Raw genomic sequence first — 7,416 nt, forward strand, 5'->3', positions numbered from 1 at the left:
GATGTTTATTTGCTTTCACCCCTTCAAAGAAGTTCGTCACTTCGGCTCGCACGATCTTCGTGGTTTCCTCCTCGGTCCTCTCGTATGGTAACTTCTCTGGAGTCTTCAGAGAAGGACCGAATCTGTATTGCCTCCCGCCTCTGGCTGTACTGCTAGACGCCGGCAGAGCAGACGGAGCGGCTGCGGCTGTCTTCTTTCCTTGCTTACGAGGCGGAGGAGAAGGACTACGACGCGCCGGAGCAGCCGGAGCGGCGGGGGTCTCTTCCGCCCTTGCTGACGAGGCGGAGAAGGAGGATGCTGGCTGCTCTGGCGCGCCGGCGCAGGCGGAGAAGGAGGCGGAGTGCCGCCACGCGCCGGAGAAGGAGGCTGAGTGCCCTGATCACTCGCCGGAGGAGGAGGCGGAGTACCGCCACGCGCCGGAGAAGGAGGCTGAGTGCCCTGATCACTCGCCGGAGGGAGGAGGCGGAGTGCCCTTACTCGCCGGAGGCGTCCAGTTCGGAAGGTTGATGAGCTCCTTCCGCCATAGGCATGGAGTCTTCAGAGCAGAACCCAGCCGAGTCTCCCCTTCACCGGTAGGGTGGTCAAGCTGGAGGTCCTCAAATCCCTCGTTATTTCATCCACCATCACCCTAGCATATCCTTCTGGAATCGGCCGGCAGTGGTAGGTTGCGCCGGGTTCAGGAGGTAAAACAGAGCCAACAGCCGCCTTGACTTTGAAGTTCTGCCATTGCGTCATAAGGTGGCAATGTTGAGACTCCGTGATAGCATCCACGGGGTAGCTAGCAGGAGCCGTCAAGACATGCTCCGGCTGAAGCAGCTCGGTGGAAGCCACGCTGCTTCTCCGCTGAGATGGCGGGGTAGCTTCGGGGGTAGTTTCGGCATGTCGATTGCCGTCTCGTTCCTCTAGCGCTTGAACCCTTTCGTGCAGCTTCTGAATTTGGGTCTGCTCCACTTTTTTCCTCCTCTCCTGGCTTTTGTAACCGCCTGCGTCCGGAAAACCAGCCTTCCACGGAACGGAGCCTGGCGTGCCTCGTGTCCGTCCAGGGTGCTCAGGATTCCCGAGGGCCATTGTGAGCTCGTCGTTCTCTCTGTCTGGAACGAACGTCCCTTGCTGCGCTGCATCGATATAGTGCTGAAGCCTCTTGACTGGTATTCTCAAAAGCTCGTCCGTCCAAACGCACCTCCCTGATACAGGGTCCAATTTTCCGCCAGCCCCGAAGAACCAAGTCCGGCAACGGTCTGGCCAGTTCATTGTCTCTGGTTCGATCCCTTTATCAAGCAGATCATTCTCAGCCTTGGCCCACTTAGGCCGGGCTTTGAGGTAGCCACCTGACCCCGTGCGATGGTGAAGCTTCTTCTTCGCAGCATTCTTCTTGTTTGTCGCTGACATCTTCTTACTCTTTTCCGATGTCTTGTGGGCCACAAATGCGGGCCAGTGATCTCTGATCTTCTCATACCGGCCGATGAATTCTGGTGTCTCTTCTTTGTCGACAAACGTTTTCAGCTCATTCTTCCACCTCCTGAATAGGTCTGCCATCTTCTTAAGAGCATGAGACTTGATTAATTGCTCTTTAACTGGCTTCTCCGGATCCTCCTCTGGCGGTAGGGTGAAATTTGCCTTCAGCTCAGTCCAAAGATCATCTTTCTGCATATCATTGACATAAGACACCTCAGGGTCTTCCTTCTTAGGCTTATACCATTGGTGGATGCTGATCGGGATCTTGTCCCTAACAAGAACCCCGCACTGAGCAGCAAATGCTTCCTTTGTCCGGATGGGTTCAATCGGTTGGCCGTCGCGCGCGATTGCTGTGATCTCAAACCTTTCATCCGAGCGCAACTTTCTCTTCGGGCCTCGTCTCTTTACCGAAGTTGTGCTCGATCCGGAGGGCTAGAAAAAAGAAGAAAGACGAGAGTTAATTAATATGTGTACATACCAAAACAATGAATGCATCAATTAGCTAGTCAGCACAGGCTTAACTAATATATTTACCTGGCCGGACTCTGTTCGGTCACCGGAGCCGTCACCACGGGCTCCTTCTTGCACCAGCATTGGGTCACCGGAGCCATCATAATCATGTCTTTCCTCCTCCACTCTTCGATCACCGTAGCCTGCTTCTTCACCCTGTTCTTCCAGACCATCATTGTCGTTAAGATACGACAAGACATCACCTCCGGCTAAGATTATGTCCCCCAACACCTCTTCTGCTTCCTCGTCTCGTCCGTGCTCCATTGTTTCTGCAAATATTACAACATGGCAATTATTACACAAACATGACAGCAGGTGGATATATTAGTGCAAACGTAGACCTAGCTTATTCCGGGTTTGGGGTGGCCTCGGCAACGCTTCAAGGGTAGGGGCGCGGCGGGAGGGGGTAGGAGACCGACATCGTTTTTTTCTAGGGTTTGGGTGTCCTCGAGAGTTTTGGTCGAGCGAGAGGGCCGGGGGGGTGCTCCCGTGGTATAAGTTATCACGGTCGAGAGGGGGTGCTCACTTTTCTAAAAATCTAACTTTTGCATATATGAACATATATACACAGAGAACATACATACATATATACACTTTTCTAAACATGAAGCAGGTGGATATATTAGTGGCAAACATAGACCTAGCTTCTCCCGGGTTTGGGGTGGCCTCGGCAACGCTTCACGTTTGTCTAGCTAGTGTCAAAGGATTCAACAAAACCCCTCGGCGTTCCTCGACCCTCGACCCCTCGACGACCCTCGCACCTCGAACCCTCGACGACCCTCGACCCCTCGGTGACCCTCGACCCTCCGCCCTAGTTCCCGACCCTCGACCGCTCGGCGATCCTCGACACCCTCATTCCCGATAAAAAAGAAGAAGAAAAAAAAAAGAGGAGAAGAAGAAGGAATAGAGGAGTGCAAGATTTGTTTTTTTCTTCTTCTTCCTCTTCTTATTTTTTCCGATGTCCCCCTCATGTCATGTCCGATGCCCCCCCCCCCGCCTCATGTAATGTCCGACGTCCCCCCTCACTTTAACAAAGAACTACCTTAAAAAAAGACTTGCTTCGCCGCGGGTGCTCGATCGGTGCGACGTGGACTCGGTGGAAACACTTTATGAAAATGCGGTGGTGGCCGGGCCGGGCGGTTTTCTTTTCCTTCTTCATTTTTTCCTTTGGTTTTTCTTATATGTTTGTTTTCGTTTTCACTCTACTCGTACATATGAAAAAAATAAAGTTTCTATACAAAAGTGCACAATTTTTATGAACAAATTACAACATCTAATTAACTACACATCTAAATAAATATTACTACACATCTGAAATTTTCCTTATCTTAAAACTAAACTAAACATAAACTAAAATAATCTAAAAAACATGTAAAAACATCTAAGAATAGCATCTAAAAACATCTAAAAAACATCTAAAAACATCAATAAAAACATCTACAAAACATCCGCCCCGTGCCCCGCGCAGGGGCGGAGGGGCACGGCGGAGGGGCCGGCGCCGGCGCCGGCGGGGCGGGGCGCAGGGGCTCGGGACAGGGGAGGGGCGCGGGAGCAGGCTGGTGCTCACAGGGGCGGCGGGGCACGGTGGAGCAGGGGCGACGGCGACGGCAGAGGGCGGCGACGGCGACTCGGAGGAGCAGGGGCGTCGGGGCAGAGGGCGAAAGCGGCGGCGGCGATGACGTTGAGCAGCCTGACGGCATCGGTGGCAGCGGCGACGGCGACGTCGAGCAGCCTGACGGCGTCGGTGGCGGCGGCGACGGCAACATGAAGCAGGGGCGTCGGGCGGCGATGGCAAGGAGGAGCAGGGGCGTCGGGGGTGAAGAAGTGATGGATTTGGTCAAAACTGCTAAGTGTTTGCTTATATATCCAGGGCATTGGTACCGGTTCGTGGCACCAACCGGGACCAATGACCCCTTTAGTCCCGGTTTGTGCCACCAACCGGGACCAAAGGTCTCTTTTCGGCAGCCCAAAGGGCGGGAAGCGGCGGCCTTTGGTCCCGGTTGGTGCCACCAACCGGGACCAAAGGCCCCCTTTAGTCCCGGTTGGTTCCACGGGACGGAAAGCCTTGCACAGCGGTGTGGTGGTGGGAGTTTAGTCCCACCTCGCTAGCTGAGAGAGAGCCGCACCTGTTTATAAGGTGCGGTGCGCCTGAGCTATCGAGCTCCTCTCTAATGCAGGCTTAAGGGCCTAACCTCTCTGTACATGCCTGTGGGCCCACTGGGCCTTCTGCGGGCCTGAATCCTGGCCCATGGATGGGTTTCTAGTCGTATTCAGGCCGTGGTGGCCCAGTAGGTGGCATAATTTTTATTTTTTGCCTGTTTTTTGTTTTCTTTTTTGCTTTATTTATTTTGATTTGTGTCTACTTACAACAAAAAACTTATTTATTTTATTTTGTTTTGTTTTAATTACTTATTTATTTTACTTTATGATAATTCTTTGTGCTATTAAAGTTTCTAACAAAAACAGTTCTTTATGAAAATTATTTTTGCTTTCAATGATTTTGAAAAGAAAATACTTCGACAATTTTAGTTGCATCAATTTTATATAATTTTAGTTTCAATAATACTAGAGGTTGCTTATAATGTTTTGAACAGAAAATACTTTGATAATTTTAGTTCCATAAATTTTATTTATGTTATTAAAGTTTATTTTATTTTGTTTCTACTTATATATTTTATTAAAGTTTATATTATTTTGTTTCTAATTACTTATTTATTTTATTTGTTATTTTTCATGCCCATTTTTCATGCATTTACTGATTATTTTAAGCTGTAAGACCCTAAAATTGAAAAGCATTTCAAATGAACTCTGAAAAGGTTGAAAGTTGGCATGGTATCATCATTTCATCCACATAGCTTGTGCAAGAAAGTTGAGAGGGTTACGACAAAAACTGGATGCACTTTGTGTACAAAACGGACAATCTCTTTCGAAGTATCAGGATTTCATACGGAAACTCGTCTGTTACAAAGGGATTTCATTTTTTAAAACTTATTTGAACTCTTGACTTTTTGTGTGTTCAAAATGCACCATTCAAAGCCACATCATCAATTTTTAACCCTTTCTGACTTCATTTGTTATTTTTCATGCATTTATTGATTATTTTGAGCTATAAGACCCTGAAATTGAAAAGCATTTCAAATGAACTCTGAAAAGGTTGAAAGTTGGCATGGTATCATCATTTCATCCACATAGCATGTGCAAGAAAGTTGAGAGGGTTACGGCAAAAACTGGATGCACTTCGTGTACAAAACGGACAATGGTATCATACTCGTCTGTTGCAAAGTTGGCATGGTATCATCATAATAGTTGCGGGAGAAAGTATTCACTTTTTCTTCGCTTGTGTCATTTGCTTATTGCGCCGTAACCATGGATAATCTTCATCGTTTATCAGGATGCTTGGGTCAGCCTTGACTTTGAAGGGAGGAATTTCATGAAACTTTTCATAACCTTCAGACATGTCTGTCTTGCCCTCCACTCCCACAATTTCCCTTTTTCCTGAAAGAACTATGTGGCACTTTGGCTCATCGTATGATGTATTCACTTCCTTATCTTTTCTTTTTCTCGGTCTGGTAGACATGTCCTTCACATAGATAACCTGTGCCACATCATTGGCTAGGACGAACGGTTCGTCAGTGTACCCAAGATTGTTCAGATCCACTGTTGTCATTCCATGCTGTGGGTCTACCTGTACCCCGCCTCCTGACAGATTGACCCATTTGCACTTAAACAAAGGGACCTTAAAATCATGTCCGTAGTCAAGTTCCCATATGTCCATTATGTAACCATAATATGTGTCCTTTCCCCTCTCGGTTGCTGCATCAAAGCGGACACCGCTATTTTGGTTGGTGCTCTTTTGATCTTGGGAGATTGTGTAAAATGTATTCCCATTTATCTCGTATCCTTTGTAAGTCAATACAGTCGAAGATGGTCCCCTGGACAACGAGTACAACTCATCACAAACAGTGGTGTCACCTCTGAGACGTGTTTCCAACCAACTGCTGAAAGACCTGATGTGTTTCACATGTAATCCAGTCGTCACACTGCTCCAGGTGTTTGGAGCGCAGACTGTTCTTGTGTTCATCGACATACGGGGTCACTAAGGTAGAGTTCTGTAGAACTGTGTAGTGTGCTTGAGACCAAGAATGCCCGTCCCTGCATATTATTGAGTCCGCTCCTAGCGTGCCTTTTGCAGTCAGTCTCCCCTCATATCGCGATTTAGGGAGACCTGTCTTGTTAAGGCCAGGAATGAAGTCAACACAAAACCCAATGACATCCTCTGTTTGATAGCCCATGGAGATGCTTCCTTCTGGCCTAGCGCGGTTATGCACATATTTCTTTAGGAATCCCATGAACCTCTCAAAGGGGAACATATTGTGTAGAAATACGGGCCCCAGAATGACAATCTCGTCGACTAGATGAACTAGGACGTGCGTCATGATATTGAAGAAGGATGGTTGGAACACCAGCTCGAAACTGACAAGACATTGCGCCACATCACTCCTTAGCATTGGTATGATTTCTGGATCGATCACCTTCTGAGAGATTGCATTGAGGAATGCACATAGCTTCACAATGGCTAATCGGAAGTTTTCCGGTAGAAGCCCCCTCAATGCAACCGGAAGCAGTTGCATCATAATCACGTGGCAGTCATGAGACTTTATGTTCTGGAACTTTTTCTCTGGCATATTTATTATTCCCTTTATATTCGACGAGAAGCCAGTCGGGACCTTCATACTGAGCAGGCATTCAAAGAAGATTTCTTTCTCTTCTTTCGTAAGAGCGTAGCTGGCAGGACCTTCATACTGCTTCGGAGGCATGCCGTCTTCGTGCAAACGTTGCAGGTCCTCCTGTGCCTCAGGTGTATCTTTTGTCTTCCCATACACGCCCAAGAAGCCTACCAGGTTCACGCAAAGGTTCTTCATCACGTGCATCTTGTCGATTGAAGAGCGGACCTCTAGGTCTTTCCAGTAGGGTGGGTCCCAAAATATAGATTTCTTCTTCCACATGGGTGCGTGTCCCTCAGCGTCATTCGGAACAGCTAGTCCGTCGGGACCCTTTCCAAAGATTACGTGTAAATCATTGACCATAGCAAGTATGTGATCACTGGTACGCATGGCGGGCTTCTTCTGGTGATCTGCCTCGCCTTTGAAATGCTTGCCTTTCCTTCGACATTGATGGTTGGTCGGAAGAAATCGACGATGGCCCAGGTACACATTCTTCCTGCATTTGTCCAGGTATATACTTTCAGTGTCATCTAAACAGTGCGTGCATGCGTGGTATCCCTTGTTTTTCTGTCCTGAAAGGTTACTGAGAGCGGGCCAATCGTTGATGGTTACAAACAGCAACGCGTGCAGGTTAAATTCCTCCTGTTTGTGCTCATCCCACGTACGTGCGGAGATCATCATCATCGGGCACTGGTTCCTCTTGATCTTCAGCAGCTTCCCCCGTTGC

The sequence above is a fragment of the Triticum aestivum genome, chromosome 6D (assembly GCF_018294505.1).
Source record: "Triticum aestivum cultivar Chinese Spring chromosome 6D, IWGSC CS RefSeq v2.1, whole genome shotgun sequence".
Lineage (NCBI taxonomy): Eukaryota > Viridiplantae > Streptophyta > Magnoliopsida > Poales > Poaceae > Triticum > Triticum aestivum.